The sequence below is a fragment of the Dermacentor andersoni genome, chromosome 11 (assembly GCF_023375885.2).
Source record: "Dermacentor andersoni chromosome 11, qqDerAnde1_hic_scaffold, whole genome shotgun sequence".
In the NCBI taxonomy this organism is placed as follows: domain Eukaryota; kingdom Metazoa; phylum Arthropoda; class Arachnida; order Ixodida; family Ixodidae; genus Dermacentor; species Dermacentor andersoni.
Window position 1 is genome coordinate 87,186,256 of NC_092824.1, and position 26,749 is coordinate 87,213,004.

Below are 26,749 nucleotides of genomic sequence, written 5' to 3' on the forward strand. Positions count from 1 at the left end.
AAACTTGCCATGTTTATCTTGGGCTTCTCTAGAACATAATGCAGTCTATATCGGTACTGCTAAAGAATTAACTGGGCCCTACAAGGCGCTGTCGTAACCAGTGACGTCACAGCGAGCTGATACGGGGTGTGCAAGGAGGTGTCGCCACCTGTCTCTTGTTATTGAGCTTTTTCTGGATTACCAAGCGTCTTATCGTGGTAAGACCGGTGCTTTTGACGTTGCAGAAGAGTAGTTTGCCGATACAGAAGAAAACATTTTTCTCTTTAGCCTCTAAAGGTAGACGATAAAGTTTAGACTAATAAAGTGTTCTTTCAACTATAGTTTCGTTAATTTCGTGGTAAAAGTTTAATTACTAGAAGAGGGGGCTTTAAGGCTAACCTGCAATATTTATCATTTTTCATTATTTTTATTATTTCGCGCCGAAATTCTGGCGCCGATACGCCAGCGTGAGGTCAAGGAAAGCGACGTATGTTCCCGTATTTGGCCGTCACGTTGCAGGCATACTTTACCAGACTTGCTAATTCTGTCTCTGGCTATTTTAGAATGCAGTGTACTGCGGTGTACAGACTTCTACACTTTTGCTTAGAGTGCTTGAGTATTGCACTGAGAGGCGAAGACAGCGATATTTTCTTCTTGTATTGCTGCTCGGTTTGAGAGACCATGTTTGTGAGGCCACAATAGTGTCACGTGAACCCGTGGCTCACACAGTTTCTACCGCGCTTTCCGCAATATATTCGCTGCACTGGTATTTACTACTCTTTGTATTCGATGATCTCAGTGAAGATGTGCTCCGTATTTCAGCCTGTCGAAGAATGACGAAAAAATATAACGGAACACAGAAGAGCTGGAAAACGTGTGACATTATGCAGTATCTATCTGTTTTTTTTCTTTATTCGTATTTGCTTGTTTGAACATGCTTTCACGACCATTTTAGTAATCTTGTCTTACTTTACTACTCCCAATGGAAAGGAGTATTGGGTATTTGCTGTGACGCGAGCATGCGTTTGTAAAAAGTTTGTTATGCGCCCTTACTACTGGCGACGCTTCGCCACCTTTTTAGTACTTTTAGTGCTTTTTAGTATTAGCCCTGTGCAATGCTTTCCCTTTCCCTTTTTGACCTGTAGCTTAAGTTGCACAGTTGCATAGTGTGCTACAAGTAATAACTGCACAGTTGAGCAGTATATGGTAGTTAATTAGGTATTCAGTGAAGATCGCGTCCTTATTGCCGCCTCCAATAATGTGTGCCGAGAAAGGTCTCCGCGGCACTGTCTTGAAGAAAATTGGCTCTTTCTTCTTGAGGCATATGATATAGCGTGAAGATTTTCGATACAGCATAGAGGAAAATCTGGCGCTGCTGCCTGCGCCAGCTATCAGTGTATATATAACGACTAAGTCGTCATACAGAATGATTCGTATTACAGGGGTTCATCTAGGATTAGTCTTTCTGGCTTCGAACGTCCTTGGCAAAATCCAATTCGTCAACCCCATAGTCTTTGTGTGACAGTGATAACATAACCCGAAGTTCTTTTCTTCTTTTCTTTGAGGAAGCTTTAGCGCGGCCCAACTCTGGCCACCTATTCCAATACATGTAAAATGCAGAAATGCTTTTCCGAGATAACCCCTGGACCGATTTTAATAAATTTCGTTTCACTTGAGAGAGAAAGGAAAATTCTAGTGCCTGTAGGAAGCAAACGTTTAGTGTATGGACTGAACTTTTTCATAAATATTGCCGGAAGTAATGAAGCTTGAAAGCTTATACGCTTTAGATGTATTACGAGATGCAGTTTTCAGGATGGTGATACCTTTTCTTCATTGCCCGGCTACAGAGTTGTAAACTCATGGTTTCGTTTTTCTACATTTCGGAATTTTAGCCACATATTAAAAAATTCGACGGGCTAAATAAAGGATTTTGCTTGAAAGAGTAACCATATTGTAACTTTTTTTTTTATATGTAACAAACCTCATCAAATTTGGTGCAGCGGCTGCCGAGAAAAGCAATTTCTTTAGCTAGGAGACCGCGAGCGAAAGCTTCCTCTTCAAACATTCGACTGCTTTCAGATAGCTATAAACAACATGTTCAGAATATAACAAGTGATTACCCGTGGTGACAGTTTTGCTTCAAATTATAATCTATGCCTTGAAATACAGATTCCGGAAAGTGGAGTTATATTAAACGCGTTGTAAATACCTGACTAAATGGACTAACTGCAGGTCGGCATAAAACGGTATCGCATACTACGAAAAAGCTCAAAGCCTGCCCCCTTAGCGCAGTTTAATAATGAATAGCAGTATTAGAAGCCACTGTATACGTTCTTAAGAAAAGGCGGCGTCGAATCACAGAAAAATAAATTTTCTAACTATAATCCAACCTGCATCGCGGTGATTAAGTGAGGGAAGCGCGAGATTTAGTTCTCTGTAGTAATAGGCTGCTTTAGAATGGCTTAAACGCAAACGCGTTACGTGCGTAAATAAATGACGTCGACCTTACTGCGCGTGCTCAGTACGTTGTTGAATTTGCGTTGTTTACGTACGCTATACTGGCGCATACGTTATATGGCGAGCTCAACGTAACATAATTTTAACGCACGCTTCAGTGTAAATTGTCGTGACGGCTACGCTCGCGCCGTCGTTGATCGCCTGCAGTGACTGTTGAAATGAGTGTTGGAAGAGGCGGGGTGGGTTGGGGGGGTGGGGAGGCACAGGCGCATAAGCCTGACGCAAGACGGGAAGCTAACAGCTGGCCTGCCTCCTTGAAAGGCGCTGCAAAAAGTACGCTGACCACAACGCAGTTTACAGCGACGTCGGCCAAACTGTCAGCTGCCAGCTTGCTAGCTTTTGCTGTTGCTTCGCGAGAGAAGAGAAAGTTTTTGTCGAGATAGCGGCCGACCTGGTGGGAGGGGGGGGGGGGGAGCTGCGCAGGCACTCGTAGCTATCGCACCGTTGAGCGCGGCGCTCTTCAGCGCCACAGTCGAATGTTTACGTTTTGCTTCCGCGCTTTTTTTTTTCAGAGACGTTCTTCCTCGTTGCGTTCTACTTTCACACACTTTCTTGCTGCGCTGCATCTAGCTTGTTATTTTACACGGACAGCTGATAGCTGCCGTGACACGGGTGTAGAGTTAAGCGAGCTCAAATATGCAGTCGATATCAGCCACGAATGCGGCAATGCGCTAGAGCCGCATTCTTGACGTCGCCGGAGGTCTTTCGCGGGCGGCTTTCCGGCAGCGATCGAAATGACATGGTTACGACGGCGACTGCAAATCGTAATTAGATATACGTGTCCAAGGGTAGGAAACATGAAAATATAATGAAGCACGGGCCATATGCTACTGTAGGGCGGATTGTTCGCGCAACGCTGCTTTTTTTTTGTCTATATGTACGCATCCAGAAAAAGACGCAGGAAGAAAAGAAAAGTGATAAGAAATTCCTCTTCCGTAAAAGAACGCCTTCCGAAGTTCATCACACGCATAATAAAGCCCAGGAAATAAGTTCCGGCTGAGTCAATGAGCTGCGCATCGCAGACCACACCTAACACCTAACTCCGATTTCGAGTAACTCACCATCGCTTGACAAGTTTTCTGGTTTCATTATAAGTTTACCAAGATCTCTCTCCCTCTCTCTCATATATATATATAAGATAAACGCTCCTGTTAGCTGTATCAGTATTTGAAAAATGGAAAAACAGAAGTTTATATCGATGTTCCAGCCTATATCAAGAACTATTCTTCACAGAGGGGGGTCCTCGACCGGAATGTCGAAATAAACGTTGCTGTTTTTTAACGTGCATTTTGACTTAAATGCGTGGCATTCAATTTTACTTGCTCGCACGAAAGTACAAATGCTGTCGTGCTTTTCGTATGAGAGGTGTAACGGGACAACTATACACGACCTCCAGCGTGGGCGCCAACGTTACCACAACAATGGATTCTCGATGATTTCCAAACAGCGTGTCATTTTTTTTTTTTTTTTGTTAGCTGTGCGATAGGGACTGCTGCCAGTGCTTTTCCTTTTTTTTTTTTCTCAAGGCTGTTCCTAACTGCACTTGGAGATGTTGCCGTTATTATAGGCGCGGGCGTGGGTGAGGGTATGATACCGAAGCATGCCGGGACACGGCGGTGCCTGCGGTTTCCCGTCTCGCCACTTGGCCTTGCGCCCTCTGGTGTTAAAACGCCTTGTCCCTGGAGTGTTTTTTTGGACGAAGCAAGAATGCCCGCCATTTCCTCTGCGGCAGAGATTCGAGCCCCACTTACCTCGGTTTACGTTATTATTAAGCCTTGAAGATAAAAAGGTTTGGAGCGCCAGATAAGATAGCGCCCTCGGTTCCGCTGCTTTGCGAGTAAGGACGTGTAGAAACGGTTTTGAAATGGTGCGGAAAAAAACCGAGCGGTTGCGCCAGGATGTTTGGTAGCACTTACGTGGTCCTGTTATGCTTTTCTAGAGGAAGTGCGTAGATGTTTACGGGTACCGTAAGTGTGTAGACCAGCTATACGCAGCACATTTTTTTTTGTGCATCTAGTCAATAGATGGTCTGTTCTAGTTACCGGCATGTGGCTCTACACGCTTCGTCAACTATTGTCGCAAGGATGTCCGCAGATTAGGCATAGAAAAAGAAACATTTATAGACAAGCAAAGCAGTATATAAGACATATATAGACGATAGAATGGTGCACCTAATCGTGCTTGGTTTTTAATGTTGGCCTGCAGAAAATCTTTCGGAAATTGTTTCTTTCGAGCGAACAGCCAGTAAATTAATCACGAAGGTGGCGAGTTATGAACGAAAACGAATAAGCAAAATGTTGCCGTGGCAAACTCATATAATGCTATGTGGTACTTTTATACCAGCTAAATAGCTCTTGAGAGCAGCAACCGCACCATTCAGTGACTTATGCAACGCTTATCGCGTCATTCCCGTAGTTATTGTTTGCATTCTACACCAACCAACTAACCAATCAATCGATCGGGGCCTTTGGGAACTGTTAATCTAGTTAGCTTACAATGGAGCAGCCAACCGCTGTAATATTCTGCAGGTCTTCATTAATCTGTCAAATAGAGGTGGTTGGGTAGCGTTCTTAGAATGGCGTTGTGCTGAATATCGTTTCACAGGGGTATATATTTTATGTTATCATAGTCATAGCGGCAGTCACCACCTGCCGCGGTGGTGTAGCGGCGATGGTGTTGCGCTGCTAATTTCACGAGGTAGCGCGATCAAATCCTGGCCGCGGAGGTCACAATTCGATGAGGATGAAATGCAAAAAAAAGAAAAGAAAACGCCCGTGTCCCGTGAGTTAGCACGTTAATGATCCGCCAGTGGTGAAAATTAAGCCGGAGTCGCCCACTGCGGCGTGCCTGACATTCAAATCGTGGTTTTGGCACGTAAAACCCAAGAATTCAGACGACAGTCACGATCGTTGCTCTAAGAACAGACGGGGGGCCGGAAACTCAAGTTGCTAGTAAATACCGCAATCGCCCTACTGAACTTCGAGAGGCATCGTTCTCGGTGTCAACGGTGTGCATTAAAGTAGACCGAAAGTGCTTCCGTCAAACGAACGCGAGACTGCTCGAAAATAGCCATGTATGGGACAAATAGTTTACTCCCCCAAGAAAGTTGTTGCGTGCATTGCCTGTCGTTCCGGAAGCCTACCTACTTGCGTCACACACTACGTCACACACTACGTCACACATTACCCTCTCACGCGACACGGGCGCGTTATATAATGTATATATATACCGGCGCTATCCGGATTCGTTCGAAAGCGGTCGCGGTAAGTACTAACTGCGGCAAATCGTTCTGAGGACACATAACCGCGCCATGAAGCAAGAGAGGCAAATAAGTGGCAATGTACCCACGTGCCTGCTGCGCTAAGTCATGTTATGTGTGCGCAAAATTCTCCCGGAAACGGCCTGTTTACAAGCGATAAGAAAAGTGATCCGGAATGCCACGGAGGACTAGCCTTTATCTGTATGCGCTGCCCAGGAGAAATTCTATAAGTGACGAGCGAAACAATGAACTCAACTCGGGAGAATGTGGACACGTTGCTTTGAGACATCGTAAAAAAAGTAAAAAAAAAGAAAGATAAGTCGCAGTTTCGCCCGGAACGCGCAGCATGACTTGCGATAACAAATTACTAGACAGCTGTGCGAAGTAAGGATAGGAGTTTTATCGGCCGTATAAACTTCGAAACGTTCACTTACTAACTAAATTAACAAGCATAGTGAGAGCGCGGACAAGCAAGCATGAACGCTTCACGCTCGATGAGCGCAGACACTCGCTTTCAAAACGCTGAACGCTGATGTGAGCATGCGCGGCAGCAGCAGCGAGCGAAGTGACGTTCGTGCGGTGTATCGCTTCAACGCAAGAGCGGCGAGAACACAGCGCGCACAAATGTGTGAGCCGCCTGCAGATTTCTCAAGCCTCCCCCCCCCCTCCCCCGCTTTCCTTCACAAATGGCGCGCGAGATTCAGCCACGATCGTAAGTTGCCCTTGCAACCGGTCGCGAAATGCGCAGTCGCTGTCGAAGCACTAAGGAGCACTACGCCGCCCCCTCTCCCTCCCTCCCATCCCCCCACGGCCTTTCGCGCTACGGAAAACGGAGCGTTTGCTCCCCGCTTTCTCCTTTGCGCGCGCCAGATTGAGCTGCGCTCGTCGGCTTCTCTCGCGTGCTTTCACTGGAAGATACAGCATACGACGCAAGGCGGTGTTATCGCTCTTGGACTTTATAGTTTATACGGAACACCACGGGGACGGCGACGCCTAAGGCACAAATGCGCCTGGAGTGTCCATATGTTGCTATCCAAAGCAAAAAAAAAAAAAGAGTAATAGAAAGTATAGCAACGACAAAGTGCGCATATTTTACGCGTGTTCTCTTTTTCTTTTTAGTAAGATTCCCGCACCTGCGGCTTGGGGCTCACAGGGTCACGGGTTCGAATCTCCCGACAGCCGTAAGTCACACTCCCTTATCTCCGGCTCTGAGTGCTTATTAAATGGCATTACTTGTCGAGTCCGGCGTCTTTCATACCTTACTATGCATCTTCAGCAAGTTAAACCCCTTATTACTTTAGTTTGTTCTTTTCAAAAATCACGTGGTTGTTTAATGAGCGATGAGGAATCAAAGGCGAGTAGACAACGATCTAGCTGCGATTGCGAGGTAGAAGTGGAGCTGCAGATGTGCACGTAATGTGCGCAGGACAGATAGCCGGTGTTACATTGGATTAACAGAGTTGTTAAAGACCATCGAGGTCGGGTTTATAGACGCGTAATCAGGTCGTTAATGTGTTTATTTTGTCGGACTGGGAGCAGCACAGCGGCTGCAGGCTCTAAGCTACGGTCTAGGCTACGGTCTAGGCTACGGGTCTAGGCTACGGTCTAAGCGGGCTACGGACTCCGAGCGTGAGTGTCATTCCCGAGCAAAAGCGCTGGAGAGGACGACCCACCATACCGTTCCAATCCTTCTTCCAAGATTATGATTTTTTTCCCGCGTAATGTATTTCCGAGCGACTCGAAACAAGCTTCTATCAAGGTCTCCGGGTGTGACCATTGTCGGCCTGCACGGAACTTAATTATGCAGATGCGAAATAACTTCAGTACAGTGCAAGGCTGTGCAATACGCGGCAGGTGATGGAGCACGCGAAATGCGGCAGACAGCGAACACGCTTGAGGCCCCCAGCTGAATGAAGCAACAAGTCATGGCTGAAGTTTAATGAGACTGCTATTGATAGAGCCCCACCTACGTTGTTAAAGTTCGTGACGGCATATGTGAACGGCAACATTTTACAAACCTCGGAGGTGTTAATGTGTCTACAAGCGTAATCAGCTTGTCATACAAAACACCGCAGGCAAATTTTTTTTAACCATGCGGCACACAAGGTCACATAGCGATGTATAGACAACGAGCAATATATGCTGTGCATTTGTCGCAACGAAGGCAGCCGTACAGCGATATAGCGTGCTGTTTACGTTCCAAGAGTCGCTAGCATAACGCCACGTTGCGAAACCAAGTGCGCTCATCCTGCCGTAAATGACTTGCCCCCTTCAATTAACAAAAACGTTGTTCGAGAGATATCGACGCCCACTCGTGCAACAATAAGTTCGTTCACATAATGGTCGGCAAATGCAGCGTATCGCTATTACCTGGCAAAGCTGAAAACACCGGTTTCAGTGGCGCTCGAAGGGACGCTGCGCGAACGGAGGCTTGTAAATAATGTTTTTTTTTTTCTTCCCGAAAACAAATGTGTGCCGGACTCCAGAGGATAAGCAACAACAGCCTGAACAAACGAGAAAAACACAGTATACAACGAGATTGCTGGAAAAAAGAACAATAAAAATTTATGTATCTAAATAAATTAAGCAACGTTGCCTTGAATCTACGTATGGAGGCATAACACATGAGTATTATTTTTTTTTCTTTTTCGCGTGAATACTTTATGGCTTGAGTGCCCATTAAGCAATCGAGTGATCTGATAAGAGCAATCCATTGCTCGTTCTAAACGATGGACAGCTAGTTGGGAAGGAAAAAGAAAATGCGCAGGAAACGGAAGTTATAGAACACCAGGGCACTGGCGTATACAATAAGAAGGCAAGCGCTCAGATACCTGGTATACGCGCAAAGACTAACCTGGTCGGTGGATGTGCCTGACCAGCATAACATCGTCGCGTCGTCATCGCGTTACGTCACCCCTGCGCAAACACTTGCCACGCCCACAGCGGGAATGCTCGGGCCGGTTGCGATTACGAGGTGCCGTCCGACACTCGCGGAGATCTTGCAGCAGCAAGAGAGAGACAAGCGCGCCAACAACACCAAAAGCCGACACCGGAACAAGACTCACGATAGCTTGATAGCCGCCATTCACTCCTCGGCGGTGTGGACGAAGCTCGGCCGCACAGTGCTAGGGGGACAATCCATCGCGACGTCAAAGCGATATGCAGGCTGTGTATACAGTCAACACACACGCACAAGCACACACACAGTCAAATCAAGTCGCAGTCGAAACCAAAGTCGTTAAGCGAGAAAAATCCGTGGCAATCGCAACACCGCTCATCGCACCCTGCGTGTAATGCTTCGTCAGGGATGCTGGATCACACCCGTCGCACGTGGTCCCAGCGGTCTTGGCGATCGGGCAACAACGCGAGCGTCTCTCTCTCTCTCTCTCTCAGGTCGGGTCTCGTGGCCTCCTTGCCGAAACGTCCTCGTCGCATACGCGTGCTCCAGGGAGTCCCCAACGGCGGCTCATCGGAGTCGGTCGCGTAACGGTCTGCTCGTCGACGTCCAGGGCGAAAGAAAAGAAAATGCGAGCGCGACCGAACGGAGGAGGAGAGAACGAAAGAGAGAGAAGGAAGGGCGCGAGGAGTTTGCGAGAGTGCCACTACGCTCGAAAGGAAAGGGATTCTTCTACAGTAGGCGGTGGATACGCTTTCGTACAGCTTTCAAAAAAGACGCGTGCGGCAAAGCGTACTCAAGAGAGAAAGGAAGAGAACACGAACGAGAGAGAGAGAGAGAGAGACAGTGAAAGAGGAGAGAACAACAGCGAGGGTACGGCGGAGGAGGACGGAGAGGTTGCGAGAGCGCCTCTTATCGGAGCGCTTAACTCAACGTTCTTCTTGCTCAAAAATTTTTTCTTCTTTGTTTTCATCGCTCTCGTCTTCTGTGTGTTCTTTTATTGCTGCGACGTTTCGTCGTTAAGCTAGCTCGCTGGCTGGCTAGCTGGACTGGCGATAGGCGCGCGTGGGTCCGAATTCGGCGTCACGGGATCGCGCGGCCGTGGAGTTGACGTGTGACGGAGCCGAGAGGTTTTTGGTAAACAGCAACGCGTCGGGCGAGTTTTCCCACGAGAACCCAGCGACTGGAGAGGGGGCATTTTTTTCGGGTCGCGGTGAAAGCGAACGCACAGGGGAATGTGCACGCAATTTAAACGTGGAAGAAAAACATGGCGAAATGCGCGAGAGGCCCTCGGCGGGGGCGGAGGCGGAAACAACTGATAACGCGGGAAGAGGGAGAGCGAGAAACGGCACGGGGATGGAGAGACTGGTTTATAATGCCACCGTTATCGGAAGGACGCCAGGCGATAAGGATGTTGGTTTAGATTGAAAAGTGCGGATGTGGTGAGGCGCTTTCAGAGCGGAGAGAGAGAGTAAACAAAAAGGAAAGAAAAAAAACGCCATAAGTCCCTGCGTTAACATTTGATAAGGCATTGTTAGGTTAGGTTAGGTGTCCACGTCTATTCGAATGCGAAATGTGCGAAATGCGAAAACACCCGTGTACTTAGATTTAGGTGCACGTTAAAGATCCCCAGGAGGTCGAAATTTCCGGAGTCCCCCACTACGGCGTGCCTCATAATCAGAAAGTGGTTTTGGCACGTAAAACCCCATAATTTATTTTAATGCGAAATGAAGTCGGAAGTGTAAAATGCTCCCAGAAGTATCCCCACCATCCCCACTTCAGCGTTCTCCGCCGAATGTCGTGCTCTAGGTGGCCTCTGGCCCTCTTGATTCCAGCTCATCAATTATCGGCGCACCGTAGCGGAAGACACAAGTTTCCTGTAGTGAGTGCCAGTATTAACGTCCGGAAAAAGGGTCGATCTCCGTGTACTGAACGCGTACTGACTAGACGTCTCCTCTACGTCACTGTGTGTACACACGTAGAGCACTCGGAAACCGATCCCAGGTCCTCACTGAAAACTAATTCAATATCTGGTTGTTTCCTGTCTCTTATCTATCAGTCGCAGTCCAGTGGGCTCCAGAAAGATGTAATCAGAGCTAAGTGACGATCAAGCAGACTGTTGGCCGGATGTGAAAGCGAAAAAGCAAGAAATACTACTATTTAATAAACGTTTTGATATATATACCGATATCGCGCCGAAGCGCACCGCTGCTGATGTCATGCCAATATCGCGGAGAATGAACAAACAAGTCGAGGTGATCTGAAACAAGGTCATCAGTTCCACATAACACGAAGGCTATTCGATGCGATAAAGACTTGTCAGCCGGTAACATTCGGTTGTACAACATGGCCTTCGAGGAGATCACAAGAAACGTTGTTCTGAGTTATTTGTTATTTCCTTTTTCTTTTCTTTTTCTTGCCATGACTACATAGATTCGAGTCCACTGCCAGTGATCAAAAATATAGCGTGGATAATGTCGCGTCTGAGAACGATTCCAGCTTCCGAAAGTATCGATCGACCCTCAAGAATTTCGACAGTCTGTACACCGTCATATATACCTTTAGAAAGCCGCCTTTCTTTTCTTCTTTTGGTTTATAGATTTGTCTTTCTCGCTAACTAAATTATACGCACTCTTTACAAAGAGAAGTCATCAACAAGCGCACTTGCTTTGGGCTATGGTGGTCTGTACAATTCCTGAAGGGTTGTTCACCGCAATTCTATAAACATTACTCGCCAGAGGTGCAACACCGTAAGCTCCAAGCTTGCAGGTATAGACTAAACTTAGCAGTAAACTGGCTACAGACGTTGCACAGACCACGTTGCACAGACCACGTTGCACAGACAACTAATTATAGCAAGACAGGAAAAGGCAGATCTGTTAATCAGATGCGAGTTCCCCAGTTTGCTACCCTGCAGGTGGACAGCAGAAAAGGGGTTTTAGAAAGAAGGAAGAGGAGAAAGAAGCACAAAACAAAAATCGGGAAGTACCATCGGCTGCATTTTGTGCCAGTGCCCGCAGCATTGTGTGTTCAGACGCTTGCTCAATGTTGCGCTTAGAGTTGGACGGACGACCGACCTCTGACGGAAGAGATAAACCTTCAGAAATAGACGTGACTCATCATCTCGCCAAAAGACCGCGAACGAATTATCGTGCTTTTTTTTGCGATATACCGAACTCCGAAAACTAAGTAAACTTTTTTTTCTCCGAGACCAAACGGGGGTTCAAACCGCCGACCTTAGCGAAGAGCGGAGCAACATTTGCGCATGCCCCATTGCCCGCTGCGCAGAAAGCACACGATGTTTGGCCAAGTGCTCGCGGCGCAGATGGGGGAGAAAAAAAAACAAGGCCGTAAACAAACAGAAGTGCGAAAAAGCAAGCAAAGGCAGCAAGATATGCCCAAAGCGGGGGATGGCAGTGGAGGGTGGGGGGGTCAGAAAAGAAAAATGGAGCACCTGGCATGGGAAGAGAATGTAAAAGTGTCGAAGCCAGACAACAAACTCGCCTTATCTGCAACCGAGTTAGCGCTTGGGCACCCTCCGAAGCGAGATAAGAGGCGGCACTCCCCAACCAACGCGAGGGTCGACCTACCTATGCGCTCGTTGTGAAGCGCGTGGTCGTAGAAAAAATGAACTCCAGGAGACCGGCTGAGCCCGGAGCTCCTTTTATGAGGTTCGCGGTAACTTATACCGCCGACGAAATTTCTCCCGTTTCTTTTGGTTTTTCCCGGTTCAGGTTATGTGCAAGCGAACGCCCCGCCACATCGCGAACTGCCTACATAGGCGGCTGGTTCTGCTCGGCAAATAGTTTTGCTCGCGGGGTGCTTCAGCTGAAGCACCGAACGGTTAACTTGGACATAACTCAGACAGCCATTAGCGAGACACTTTGAGGCGTGACCTTTGCGGCAAGTGCGCCTTGTGGTATGTTCAGGCCACGTGGTTCTAGCTATAGATTTGGCTGGCATTCTCGGTATACGCCTTGTGAAATCATCCGAAAGGGTCAGGCCAGTGTTGTTATCAAGGGACTCTGGCCGAACTGAGGTTTTCCGAGACACACCGACCGTGACATCCGTATCTAAATGACGTAAGGAAGAAAAAATTTCGGAACTTCGCAGAAATGTTTTACCACGAAAGTAGATGTTGTCACCATTGCGGTAACTGCGGCGGTATTAGCGCCACTCATTCTCGCCTCTTTTCGTCCAGTCTGAGCTTGTCGTACGCGATCGTAAAATGCTAATCTTTTAAAGTACCACCAAGCCCGGTTACTTTTTGGTGGTGATATTGAACGCTTCGCGCAGCAACACAGTAACATAAGTCGATGCAGTGACAGCTACTAAGGCCTTGGTGGCGAACGGGCGAATGGCATACCCGAATGGCATACCAAGGTACGTTACGGAGTGTGGCGACTGGCCAGTCGCACTTGCGGGTGTGAACACGGTTCGCGCGTTGAGTCGCTTTTCGGTCGCCAGTCGCAATCGGCCGCGCGAACTCCTCAAATCGCCGGTGTGACCGGCTGTGGTATCGAGCTGCTAAGCACGAGGTCGCGGATTTCATTCTCGGCCGCGGCGTGATTCGTTAGCGTATCGTGGTTTCGGCACGTAAATCCCAATGATTTATTTAATCGTCATTTGGCGTGTGTGCGTAGTGCACTCTACGCACATCTACGCACACACGCCACCAAGGAGGAAGCTCTCACCCCGACCGGTAGAGGGAGGCGCACAGACGTCGAAGGAACATGAAATGCAGCATAGATTACATCGTTGCGCTAGGCGATGCCGCCTTATAGCGCAAACACGTGTGCATAGACATAGCTTTACGGGCACAATACTAACGCGTGCGTAGTCCCAGTATAGGTGCGATTTGACGCAATCAAACACATAATAATTTTGTAGTGGGCGTAACCAAACCTGTGGGAAACGTACAAGAGTGCGCACAGACACGGTGATCCCAACGACATATCGTGGTGCTGTTATCTTCCCTAACTATTTCGCTATTTAGCACTCTGCCTTTCTTTACAGCTTCGAAACTCCAGTGTACGCGCCACTGACGAGTACATGCAGTGCCTCTCAGTAACCTTGGCGTCAATTACGAAGGGGTGACCCGATGACACGTACATTTGAGAACTCGAAAATTCGAATACTCACCTCCGAATAACACAGCCAAGCCTTTAGAGCACGAATACAAGTAATTGTGCGGCGAGTTTGGGAACGTTCGACCTATCGCGCACCTGTGTTTCGATTCAAGAAGACGTTTGAACCCGCGTACATGAAAGGTGAGCTTTCAAAGTCGTATAATATTTCCCATATGCCCCATTGTGCTGGCCAAACTGAGGAACGAGTGAATTTTTTTCTCTCGCTTTATGCTTCTGCGCCTCAATTGACCAGACCGCCGTTAACTGTAGCAGAAATCGTAAACCAAACTCTGCAAAGAATGAGCGCTTATCGGTTGATAGAGCCGGACGCGCGTATATAATTTGAGAAGCCGTTCAATAAACAATTTGAAATTTAGGTCGGAGAACGATTATTGGCACGACTGTGCCGGGAATGAATGCTGGCCACTGTATTTCGCTAGCACAGAACTTCTGGTCACCGTGCCCCGTGTTCCAGATGTGCGCGGTCTTTCATACCTACCAGCCGCATTGGCTGTGTGGTTATGCATGGCGCTCTGCTGAGCGCCACGTCGCATCTTCGATGTCGAACCGCTGCAAATGCATTCCGATGGGGCTCAAAACAAAGGACGTTCGGTCTGTATGAAAGGATCTCAGGTGGTCGATATTAGCCTGTTCCGTGCATTGGTCGAAACTGGGCTCGCCTAGTTTCCTCTGAATGCTTAGCTGTGCTTTTTGTAGGTGACAGCAGACAATCGACAGGACAGCGCAGGCAGAAGCGAAGTCATTCTTTCTTAGGAAGTTAAAAAATATATATATTGACAACTGGGGTATGGCCGTTTCTTGCTCAGAATTCGAGACAGAAGCGCGGCGCGGAATGGGTGAACTGCGAGCCCCTCATTACATGACGTAAAAAAAAAAACAAAAAAAAAACATAGGTTTTGGTTTGGGAAGTTAGAACTTCGCTCAACCCCATGAAGTGCTGGGTAGCAGCACGCCGGAAACTCTCATCTGGTTTTAACATCCCTGTGTTTCCCGTCTTTCTATCGCTCTCTCTCATTTCCACAACCTTGAAAAAAATGTATATTCCGCTGTTCCGTAATCGATGCCGTTCAACAACTGGATGCTGCTGCATGGGAACGTGGAAAGGTGATGTGATGAACGGCAGTGTGTGCAGTACAACGTTTTTGGCTGTTTGTTGAGTTTCATAGCGTTTCGTCGTTTTCCTTCGTTTTTTTTTTTTTTTTTTTTGAATAGTCAGTAGCGTCGAAATGACCTCCCACATCTGCGCCCGCCTACTCTTCTTCTCTGTGTGTGGATCTTCGAGTTCCTTCGTGGCCTGGTTCAACGGCAACCAGTCATCTTGTGGCCGTGTCTTCCGTAATTCAGCGTGGCGTCCCCCCCTCCCCTAAAAAAAGCAAACAAAAAAAAAAAAAACATGCCTTCTGCGTTGGCATCCCCCACAGCCCAGTTTGTGAGGAGGGACGTGGTTGTGGTTAGACGATGGCACATCCAGTCTGCAACCGCCCTCGACGGGTTTTGCCGAACAGAAGAGGCAGGCGCTTCTCGACACCCTAGAGATAAGGTTGACGAGCGTCATCTTTATGAACGAAGGGCTCTCGGCTGCTTGTCGGTCTCGACGTGCAATTGTCCAGCAGGCTTTAAAAGCCGAGTTCCGCCTGTTTATTTAAAAGCCGACAAGCGTATCTGGCAGACTTTGGACGTCCTAAATGTCAGCGTCTCACCACTCGTTCTTTTTTTTTTTTCATTTTTTCCCGTTGTCTTCAGATTGTCTCTGCCGGCCCTTTACCTGGCGCACAGGTTTGGCGCCGACGCGTTTGTTCTCCGGTTAGTCGTCGGTCGGCCTTCTTTCATTGGTGGCTTTGATTAACCGATCAGTTGATTTATCAATATGTTGTTTCATTTCTTTGTTTGCTCGCTTAGTTATTTACTTAGACATCACCTGCTTTTCCAGGACAACTGAATCTTCATATACGAGCAGCTTTTCCTGTTCGTCGTTCTGTCTTCCAAAATCTGAATCGGCTTATTTCAGAGCACGAGATAGCGATTACAAGCGAATTTATGTTTACTCGCCACCAATGTATAATTTATTTGTACTCCTTTCTTTTTTCTAATTCCCTGTATGCTCCCCTCACGCAATACTCCTGCGGGAGCCCGTGCGGTAACTGAATGAATGAATGGATGGATGAATGAATGAATGAATGAATGAATGAATGAATGAATGAATGAATGAATGAATGAATGAATGAAGAGAGTGGGTTCCATAGTAAGAAATCGATTACGACATTCGCTCGCACGTTTGCTTCGACAGATACGCATATTAAATCTCATCGCCGAAGACAAATAAGCCACCATCGCTGGTAGTTTCTTCGAGCGGTCGATGAGGCGCAAGCACGTCTACAAGTACATTGGTGTGAAAAATGAGGAATGATAGGAGAGTAATGCCGCAGGAGTTATCATCCGCGATTGACCAGATTTCGCGGATTGTTGGATGTGCCACGCAGAACCCGATCCTAGCTAGAGTCGCTTGGAATGAACGGGAGGAGATGTAGAGAGCGAGAGAGGCAAAGAACAGCCGTGTAGGCGTAAGCTGGTGCCAGAGAGCACATTTTTAAACGAACATCCCTGGAGGTAGTCGGGAGTAGACCCACATTTGAACCCGGCAGCGAGACGGGAATTAAAGCGGTCATCCCGACGGAGAACATCCCAGATGAAGAGAGGGTGAGGGAAAGCAGGCGAACAGTACGCGGCTGTGGCAAACTCACTACGGAGGCGACGATGAAGAAAGCAGAGCGCGTAGGAGGAAGAACTCGTGTAGGCGACGGTGTAAATCACGCTTAATGGCGGCTACCACGGCGGCTCCAGCCGAGCCCCGAGCCAAGCCAAGCCTTCTACCGCCGCCGCCGCCGAACGAAGAAGCGTTCGGCTGCCGCAACAGCGCTCGCCTCTTATGTGCCTTTCTCTTTTTTTGCTTTGCATCTGTCTGTCTCCAGTTCTCCTAGCGTTCTTCTTCTTAGCTTCCTTCCGTTCATCCGGAGGCGAGGCCAACGCCGCGAGCGCGTGGAAAACCAGATTTGGACTCCCGTGCGGCAGGAGAAGAGGCTCCTCTCTCGGGCGTCCGAGGAGCCGTCGCGAAAAAGAGCGCTATATGGCGTGGCCGCCGATGAGAGCGAGGAACGGAGAAGGCGTAGAACGAGAGAAGAAAAAGAAAGAAAGGAAGAATAAGAGAACAGAACAAGGAGGAATTCTTCTTGCTCCTGCTTTATAACCCCCCTCAGCATCGCTGTGTTTTGTGCTTTGCGGTAGCCCCTCGTAGAAGAAGAGGGCACGCCAGGATACTGCACCCCATTTAGGAGCGAATAATGAAAATCTGCCACCCCCCTCCCTCCTCCGCCCAGCAGTTTCTCGGGAGGCGCTGTGCGCTCGTTCCTTCTCGAGCTGCGGTGGCGGCGTTGCCGGTCTCTTCATCTGCAAAGTTTGCGGCCAAGCCCAGCGCGAGCGGCTGCGCGGCGGTGACTGGTGATTTATAGCTAAGTAGCTGCAATTTCTCTTTATTTCATCCCCCCCACCCCATTCTGGCTCTCTCTCTCTCTCTCTCCATCTTGCCCTCTAGCTTTCCCGTGCCTTGCCATTTCCGCGCCGTATTAACGCGCGCCAGGTTCTTGCGCCGCGGACCGCCGCCCTTCCCTCATAGAGTCGCCTGCTCGCGCCGCCCACGAGGTGGAGTTGTGAAGTAGTGGGGGGGGAGTGCAGTAGGGCTGTTGAGAAATGGAATGAACAAGAACAACGCACGCGCGCGCGCGGCCGTGGAAGGAACGAACGGAGGCCGGAAAAGAAAAGAAAAGAGAAAGACCGAACCAAATGTTTTGGGCGAGTGAAGAGACGCGCGGCAGCAAAGGCTGCCGAGAAGGCGGCGGCTGCTGCCGCAGGTTTGCCACTGAGGTGGCGCGCGCGCTCTGCTTGTTCCCGATAACGAGCTGCTAAGGGCCCCGCGGTTGCCAGACTGCGCGCCGCGTGGGGCCCGCGCGCGTCTCCGCGAGCTACGTAAACTCTCGACGACTGCTTCGGAAAGTTGACCGCCACTTCTGCACTGTACACCGGTACTTCCTCTACAGCCTCACACGGAAACCCCAAAAGCTCTGCTGCGATATTTGAAGGCAACTGGATTGAGTCAGCGTCTGTGATCCGAACTGAGTGACCGAACGAGATACCCAGTAGACTTTCTCTTCTTCTTTTAATCTTTCCGTTCCCTTTCCCCAGTGTAGGGTAGCCAACCGGGCTCAGTTCTGGTTAACCTCCCTACCTTTCCTTTATCATTTGCTCTCTCTCTCTCACACACGGAAACCCGATTACGTCGGTAATTGGGCTCATTGGAGGCGTTATACCGACGTCTCTGAAGTCCATTTCTCGCTTCTGTGACGGAGAAGAGGCCACCTTCGCCTGTTTTCACGCTTGTTAGGGACGTGAACGTAACGCTGACACTACCTTACTTAGGAAGTACCGTCTGTGTAAGTACTGTTAGGAACTCTTCGCTGTCACAGAGATCATGCGGAAAGCACGAACAGTTATGCTTGCATATTGCTGGAGCGCCAACGATTGTACTGCACGCTAGATAGATACCAGATCGACTGAACAGCCCTAAGAAAAAAGAACAACTGTGTGAAAGCTCATAGTCACCCATCTACTAGCTTACGCCAACATGAAAAAAAAAAATCAGAATCTTACGCAGTGCGCGAATCTGTGTATGCGAAGCTTCCTTTATGTACGTGGATGCTCGGTGTTGACGCCGCGCCGTGTTGAGGTTGTGTGATGTCACATTAACGTAGATAATACGTTACGTTAAGCAGACACCATTTCTACGTTAATAAATTCTCTATCATGCATATGTGATGCCACTGCTTGCGTGGCAACAGCCTACACAGCAATAAGTTCGGTTGACTTCATTTCTTCGACGAAGCGAGCGATCGTCCCTGCTTCACAGTCGAACGTCGATTGCACGTCCCAGTCGCGACGTTGATAAACTTTCCTTTTAGATATGGCAGAAAGCGAATGTTTTCCTTTGCCGAGACCGACTAACGACCATCGATGGACTACAGACCGACTATCGACCGTCGAGTGACCATCGACCGTCGAGTGACCATCGACCAACCACGAAAACGGCGACAGAGCCAAGGAAAGCTATTCGCTTTAAAACCGATACGACGGCGATCTTCAGCGGCAGCTTTCACGCAGCGCACCGACGTTCTAGCGCAGCGGAGGGCCGAAATCTCCACGTGCTGAGTGCGCGTTGCTGTATAGTGCGGTGCGGAACGCCGTCAAGGCGGCGGCGGCGGCGGCCGCCGCCATGCAACGGCTTACAGCAATCGCTCAAAAATAATACGCCAATGAGGAGGAGGTTGGGGGAGCGCTGCGGGTGGAAGAGGAGGGTGATGGGTTGGGGGGGGGGGGGGGGGCAACGAACAAACAAAACAAGAAACAATACACCGAAAACAGCGGCGTATGAGAGAAGATGCGACAGGGACGAGTAAGGCGGTTGCGCCGCCGAGCGGCGGCAGGGGGATCCGCGGGGATTTACGGCGCGACACGCACGCACGTACAGACACGCACACGCGGGGCTTCTGCCGCCGGCGTCGGCATTCTCTTCTTTCTGCATGAATTTGAAATGAGTTACGCGCACCCGCAAGCGTGCTGCCGGCCATGCGCGCTCTCTCTCTCTCTCTCTCGCCCTCCTCAAACGCCTCCTCCTCGCATACACTTCGTTCATCTTTACCTTTCCCTGCATCTTGTTTTCATATTCTTTCTTTTTTTCCATCTGGCCCTTGCGCTAGCAACCGCGTCTGACTCTCCAGCGCTGCTTCCAGCTTTTTTTACTTACCGCAATTTTTTTTTTCTCTCTCTTTTATTTTGACGGACTGGATTTTGGTTGCAGACCGTACGCAGTCTGGCTTCTGAAGAGACGGCGCACGCGGTGTACACGGCCTCGTAGTTAGGCATGGCTCAAGCAGGGGGTTTCGAATTGTTCGCTATAATTCCATTATACACTGACATTCTTTTCCATTCTTTTTTCGTTTTTTTCCCCCTACGCGAATATATATGGCCCTGCAGTGGCTTCAAGTGGAAGGGAAGCCTGTGATGAACATCGAAGCACTTTTCTTCTCGTCGGTCTTAATCGGTTCACCTATCCTTGAGCAAGCCCGCGGTGAAGACAGACTTCGGCGGATTTGCATACGGCGCCCCCAGCTAGCCCAGCTTGCTGTGGTTTCACGGCGGGTTGCGATGGGTTTCATCCTACGTCGTACTGGGCGCGCGGATATAAGCCAGAGCGTGAATAAAGAAACGTGCCGAAGGTTATGTGCTTATACAACTTCACGTATGCGGTTTGCTTTGAACTGAATTATTTTAGCCTCCTGCTTGTCAGCGGTCATGCGCTGGTTCTGCATAACGCACGATTTGCGCATTCCCAAGTTTTGTCAGGTTGCTCATACATTTATAGTGTGTATGCTTCTTTCGCTTTAAGCGACTGCGAAAGTATCTTTTTATTATTTATCTTTTCCCCATTTATATTTGTTCTCCATTCAGTGTTTTGTTGGTTTGAAGCTACGATTTCGGAATAGCGTGCTCTTCAATAGCCAAACTTCCACCACTGTCACAGTTAGTAAGCAACAGCATCCTACTTCGTGTGTGCCTACTCCTTGATACAGTGACAGTCGCTGTCCATCTATGTGACTTGGAGAGGCAATCGGCAATCTTCTTATATAGTGAGGGCGGTCGCATATACGAAGTAATGTATTGACCAGGCTACAATTCTGAATGATTTTCGTGACAGAGCCAACTGAACGTTTGCCTTACAGGATTGCTTCCTGTGTTAGTGATCACCATTACCTAGCGTTCTTTTCCGGCCATCGTGAAATTCAGCTCTGATAATCACAATTTCTACGCTCAGTTTCTCTTGCTTCCCATGAGCTCACCGTCATACGAATGAAATTAAATCTAACGTCACGGCTGGAATTTATTCGTTTATCGTAGACTCTTTCAGAACTAACACGAAACCATCTGGTTACCGGCGGTCAAATTTATCGCGTAACACCACCAGCAGCAGACAATTGTCTGAATAGACAAAATAAAAGACTATCGTCTTAGAAAAGTCGCCGTAGGAATTATGTTGACTGTATATTGAGATTTGTTGCCCTCAATAGAGTTTCTGTTGAGATGCAATTCAATTTAATGCATAATTTTTCTGAGGGTATGTTAAGTCCCGTCAAGAAAATGAAGGAACTAATGGGAGTTCACAGGGCACTGCATGTAACATCATTACGACATTCGGTAGCGCGTTCCTGTCGAACGCATACACGTAAACAAAAATTTTATTTTTGTCCTGGAACCTCCTCTGCAAAAAGAAGAAAGAAGAAGAGCAATTTGTGCCTTTAATGTTGCGCGGAGAGCGTCTAGCACAATCTCACCTTCAAGACAGAAAACAAATTCCATTACTTTTTCGCTACGTTGTTAAATAACCGCGCGCCCCCAGGTGCAGAGAGAAAGAAAAGAGAGAGCGCAGAACAAGGAAGATCACAGTCAGCAATCGTCGCGCTACAAGAGCACACCTGTCCTCTTCCAGCGCAAAATGTCAAGCGACAACTTCGCGAACCAGTTTCTTTTCTTCTCTTAACTTTTATCTGTCCCCTCGCGACACGTAGTGTCTCCAACGCCGGCGTTCAACTACTGCAGCAATCGCAGCCACAAAAAGCACACGCACGCACGCACGCACGCACGAACACACTGCCATCTCCGCCCTCCTCCCAAGCTTCGTCGACCTCCCCGTTTAAAAAGAATAAACACGCACACACGCACACGCAACCCGACGGATCGCGACAACTCGAGCGTGGTAATTTTATAGCTCGAAAGCGTCCCCCCTCCTTGAACGGCAAGAAGCACAGAAGAAGGGGAGTCGGCGGAGTTGATGGGAAGGAAAAGGCGACAGGCGTCGCGGTCGCGTACAAAGGAGGCGGAAGACACACGATCTCTTAAAGTGTCCTCGAATCGCTTTTCATGCCGACAAAGATGCCGGGGGAAGCGCGACACGTCGTAGTATATATAATAGGCGAGGAGGGTGGCAGGCGAGCGGGGAAGGAAGAAGGCGGCGAGGTTATCTCCAGGAGATGAAATTGCGGAAAAGTGGAAAAAGAGCGAAAGGGGGTGGGGGGTGGGTATATATATCTGCTGCGGTTACCGCAAGAGAACGTTTTGGATGAAAGAAGTACGTACCGTGTTTAATCGTGTAAAGGACGCACACGTTCGGTGTATACACATACACACCTTACCGGTGTGTATGTGTGCGTCTGCGTGTGAACTCATTTTAATGCGAAGCGTTCTTTGCCGATTACCAACACTGCAGTAGGTAGGTTCCTCTCTCGCTTGGTTTGGCGCTTCTTCGTTCAAAAAATTTAAAAAAAAGGAAGAGAAAAAGAAACGTGTCGGTCGGTGGAATTCGAGCCTGGATGCTCCAGCGGTGGATTTCCGGGCAGGGTTCTCCTAGTTACTTTCATTATTTGCCTAATTGATTAGTAAGATAACTATTTCTGCAAATAAGCCTAAAGCATATGAACCATCTTACATTTCTGTGAAAAAAATAGATGCCAATACTGTAGTGTGACAATAGAGGCAGTATTGTGTAAATATTCCTTCCATTCTTACTTCATTGTGCAGCGAAGCTGTATGTGGATAGCCTCTTCGTCCGTCCGTCCGTCGCCTGTACGTCGAAACCTCCTCCGGCGCAAACCCATGCGCATGCGCGAAAAAAAAGTGAGGCGTGTGATTGGCTGCGCCAGTAGCGACGTCGTTGCTTTACGTCACAACCGAGCGCGCGCAGCAGCTTCTCTCCGCCTGCAAAATGGGTAGGCCACACGTACGTACTCCTGATGAGCAGGCAGCTTTCGATCAGCAACGCCGCGAGCAGAACCCGGAACGAGCTCTTCTACGCCGTGCCGATGCTGCAGCCCGGGCACAAGAACAAGCTCGTGCAGCCGAGCGCAAGCAGCAACTTCGTACCTAGGATCCGGCAGCCTACCAAGCCGTCGTTCAATGAACCGTCGGGATTAACCCAGTAGTAAACATCGGGGCCGCACGTTTGAGCTTCGCTGATTAATCATCTGTACGGGGTTCTTCGGCGTTGATTTTTTTTCTTTGCCTCCTTCATCACTGATTGGCTTAAGGACACTACGCCTATGTTATTGCCGGTATTAGGCACTTGTTGCTATGGGTGACAACAGAATGTAACTAGCAAAAAAGAACTGTTGCACAATATGGCTTTATTGATCTCTTAAAACCCGCATAGGTTTCCTTCGTAGCTTCGTACTACGAACCGTTGGATGACAGCTTTCCCTTTCGTGTGCTTTCCTCCACCTTGTGGGCTTCCGCTAACTACTCTGACATATTCAGTGTCTATGCGCCTTGAGTTGTAGATTAATGCGCCTTCGCTCTGCGATCTGCAAGCCTCCTGGTTAGCTAGATGGTAGAGCGACAGCCCCTGAAAGGCGTTGGTCCCGGGTTCGAATCCCCTTACATTTCTGCCTGAGAAACCCGTACCGGTTTCCTTTCGTAGCTTCGTGCAACAATTCGGGTGTACGATAACTTTTTCCCTTTCATCTCTTACCTTAATTTCGATAAATGAAGCGCGCGTGTAGATGCGGTATCTGACAAACTCTGAGGATGAGGAATAAAAAAAAAATAAAGTAGTAATGAAATGGCGTGAAGAGACAAACTCGGCGAATAAGTGAAAAAGCAGCTCAAGCAAAGAAGAAACTCCTGACGCAGAGGGAATCAAAAAGCCGCCCTGGTAGGCTCGGGAGGAGAAAGTGGCGAGCGGGTGTGCGTGGTGTGTGCTTGTATGAGGGGAGTTTGGAGAGTGGAAAGAAGATGGCGGCTCAAAGGGGAAGGGGCTTCAGAATTTAGCGGCGGCTGGGCGCGTCGCCGTGGCCGCACTGTGATTGCCGCGATGAGCCAGCAGCGAGGCGCCGAGAGGAGTCGATGAAAAAGAAAAACGAAAAGAAAGCGCCTTCGCGTCGTCGTCGCGGGATGGTGTGTCCTCCTGTCGGCGGTGCTGACGTGGTAAATTACGCCGCGACACTTTTACGACCTTTATACGGGCGCGGACGACCGCGTGCGGCGCGGCGGCACTTCTCGTCTGAAGCGCCGTTTGCCACGCTTTGCCGCCGATGCCGAGGTGACGTCCTCCCGCGGCGGCTGCGGCGGAAACGCGTATGCAGTGACGTCATCGAGGCCGCCATATTGTTGTCCAGCCGGCACGGTGAAAAGTGTCGCTCTGCCTCAAGACGTTTATCTCCAGCAGCACACTGGAAGCTGTAAATAAAATTACAAAACAGCGTACGGTGACGTCATGCGAATAATTTCTATAGAATAGAAGAATGGAAAGGGCGGAACGATTGCGCAGTCGATTAAAAGGAGACTAAAGAAAAATATTAAGCCTAATTAGATGGACAGGTTACTCGTCTCGAAGTTTGTAGTCGTTTTCTGTATGCCGATAACTATATGAGTAGGTTGCGTAGACTGAATTGCCACTGAAGGTCGTTCCGTGGCTCCTCGATTTGAATTACCATCGCCAGAACGGACGGGTTGCCGCAATGCCCGCGCGACTTCCCTCTCTGCCGCTGTCGGTGACTCAGTCAGCGCTGACGTCACACGAGAGGTTAGCATAGCTCAAGATTGGTGGTGCCACTTAGATATTTCCACTTTCGTTATTTTTTCGCTTACGAAAGCTCTGTTATGGCTACCAATGACGAATTGGTTGCAACAGTAACGTAACCTTTCGATCTAGCTCGACTTAATATTATCCTTTAGTGTTTAAGTATTGGACGTCGGGAGGGCTGCGTTGTAGCACTTCGCTGTGTGTGCAATATTCAGTGCGCTTCCACCAGGCTGCGGGGGCCTGCATATATTTGAAACACACGCGGCCAGGTATAGTCGCATTTCTTACGGGAGTCTTAACAGAAAATCTAAGGTTGTATCGTTGGCTTTCTGTTGCCTTCAGTAGACATTCTGTTGAGGCTCAACGTGTTATCCTGCACAACATTGTCGCATTTCTCACGGGAGTCCTAATAGAAAATCTGAAGTAGTATCGTTGACTTTTTGTTGCCTTCAGTAGACATTCTGTTGAGATTCAACGCGTTATCGTGCGCAACAGTGTTCAAGAGATCCGTCCCGCAGGGAGCTTGCCAGGCGTGGTGCCGTCCCTGTCTAACAGCGAAGTCCTAGACCGCAAACACACAGGCTTCCTTCGTTCCCCTGGCCACAGGCACCTTTTCTTGCATACTCTTCACCGATGATTTCCCGTGCTGCCAGCGAGGTACGCGATCTGACGTGGCCTCGAGTCAAGCGGCATTTCTCACTTCTAGAGACATAGTGTTTTTTATACTCTAGAAGCAATGCGGTTGTTGTACGGGCCGCCACCGAAAACGAGTGAAACCGACAGTGGCATCTCTCTCGAGCTTGTCGAGCGCGACCTTGTCGGCTCACCAAACGCGTGAGCGAACGGACGGAAAACGTTCTTGATGTAGTAGTAGAGAGAGAAAGAGAGAGCTCTTTAACGAAGATAATAGTGTTTACGCGAAGTTTATTCGCCTATGAGCTATGTTGTAGGTAGTTGTACTAAGAAAAAGAAAGGCCGAAAGCTGCATTTTAGACACAGCTACAGACGATGCGCGTAACCTTTAAGATTTAGTTGAGCGGACGCAAAGCTCAATGCGGCTGTGTAATCTGGCGTAAATGATTGAGACACAGAACCGGAAATGTGGTATAAGTTTCTCCATCAATTCCTCCAACTCAAAAAAAAAAGAAAAGAATATATATATAGCAAGAACCACAGAGCGAACCAGGTGCCCTTTTAGAAGGCAACGCGAGAGAGTGGACTCTGTAAATATGGCGTGTTACGCAACTACGGCTTTCCCCGCCAGAGTGGAGTGCGGAGCGCTTGACAGGTGCTCTTTTAACAGAGCCAGCTCGCGGAGCGCAAGACAAACTTAGCTTAAACGAGCGCCCAGACAAAGTCGGTTTGGAAATTGGGGGGTCCTTAGACTGTCACTGGGTGCAGGCGACGACGTCGCATGCGAATGTAGGCTCGGTTCGCAAACGGGCACGGCTGTGTAGGTGCTAATTAAAGTTAATTAAAGCACCCTCATCTGTCACCCAGCAGCGGCGAACTGTGCGCGCCTGTCGCGTAATTTACACGCGACGGAGGGCGTCGTTCTTTGCCCGGAACTGTTGCGTCGCCGCAACTGCGAAATGTACTTATCCTGACAGCTACGGGGGCACGTGACTGCAGCTGTTGGCGCAGTGCACGCGTCACTTGGACCACTTTAGATGCCGGAATGTGCAGAGAAGCAGCAGGTGCGTGTGCCGTGCGTGTCTTTATTATAAGCGGAAAGGGAACTCGAGACTCGCCCTGGCCGCTGTGGCTGGATTTGTCCAAAAGTGCGCGGCTCTTCAAACGCGCGCAGATTTCGTAATTGGACGTTCTTCGCTAATTAGGGTATACGTACTCTCCGGCATGTAATTGTCAAAAACATCGACGAGACTGTTTTGAGAAGCATCGATAATGTGACAGTGTGCACTGTGTGAGGCGCCTAACTGCGTCCAACGTTCTGTTCTAGGTCAAATTAGGGAACACGCGCCAATGCCGTGTTTAATGGCTGCTTGCTCTCAGTGGCCGTTGCCTAAATCAGGTCTGTGAAACCTGTATTTCAAGCTTTATAAACGTTGGAGGAGGATGTGGGGGGGGGGGGGGGGGGGGGAGTCGACAGGCTAAATGCGGTCGTAGACCATTATTTAAAACTTCCCGAGTGCCACAAGCGAAACAAGCTGTAGCTGTTGAATAAGTGCGTAAAATTATAACGGAAAGGATGATACTTTCAACGCTGTGGTAAGTTCTGTTGTGGTTTATTTATGTTACAGATAGTACAA

The 26,749-nt window shown here is 48.9% G+C and overlaps 1 protein-coding gene across 2 annotated transcripts in view; it reads right to left on the reverse strand.

Moving 5' to 3' along the window:
* The window catches only part of LOC126517409 (uncharacterized), a 212,648-nt gene that overhangs the window by 57,829 nt on the left and 128,070 nt on the right, over positions 1-26,749 (reverse strand). The window contains exon 1 of one of the 2 annotated variants that reach the window (XM_050167115.2): positions 8,821-9,224. The exons of the other annotated variant lie outside the window; for it this stretch is intronic. The gene's annotated coding sequence lies outside the window, so the exon portion shown is untranslated. Of the gene's footprint in view, positions 1-8,820; positions 9,225-26,749 lie in introns of those variants that run through there. 2 annotated transcript variants of the gene reach the window in all.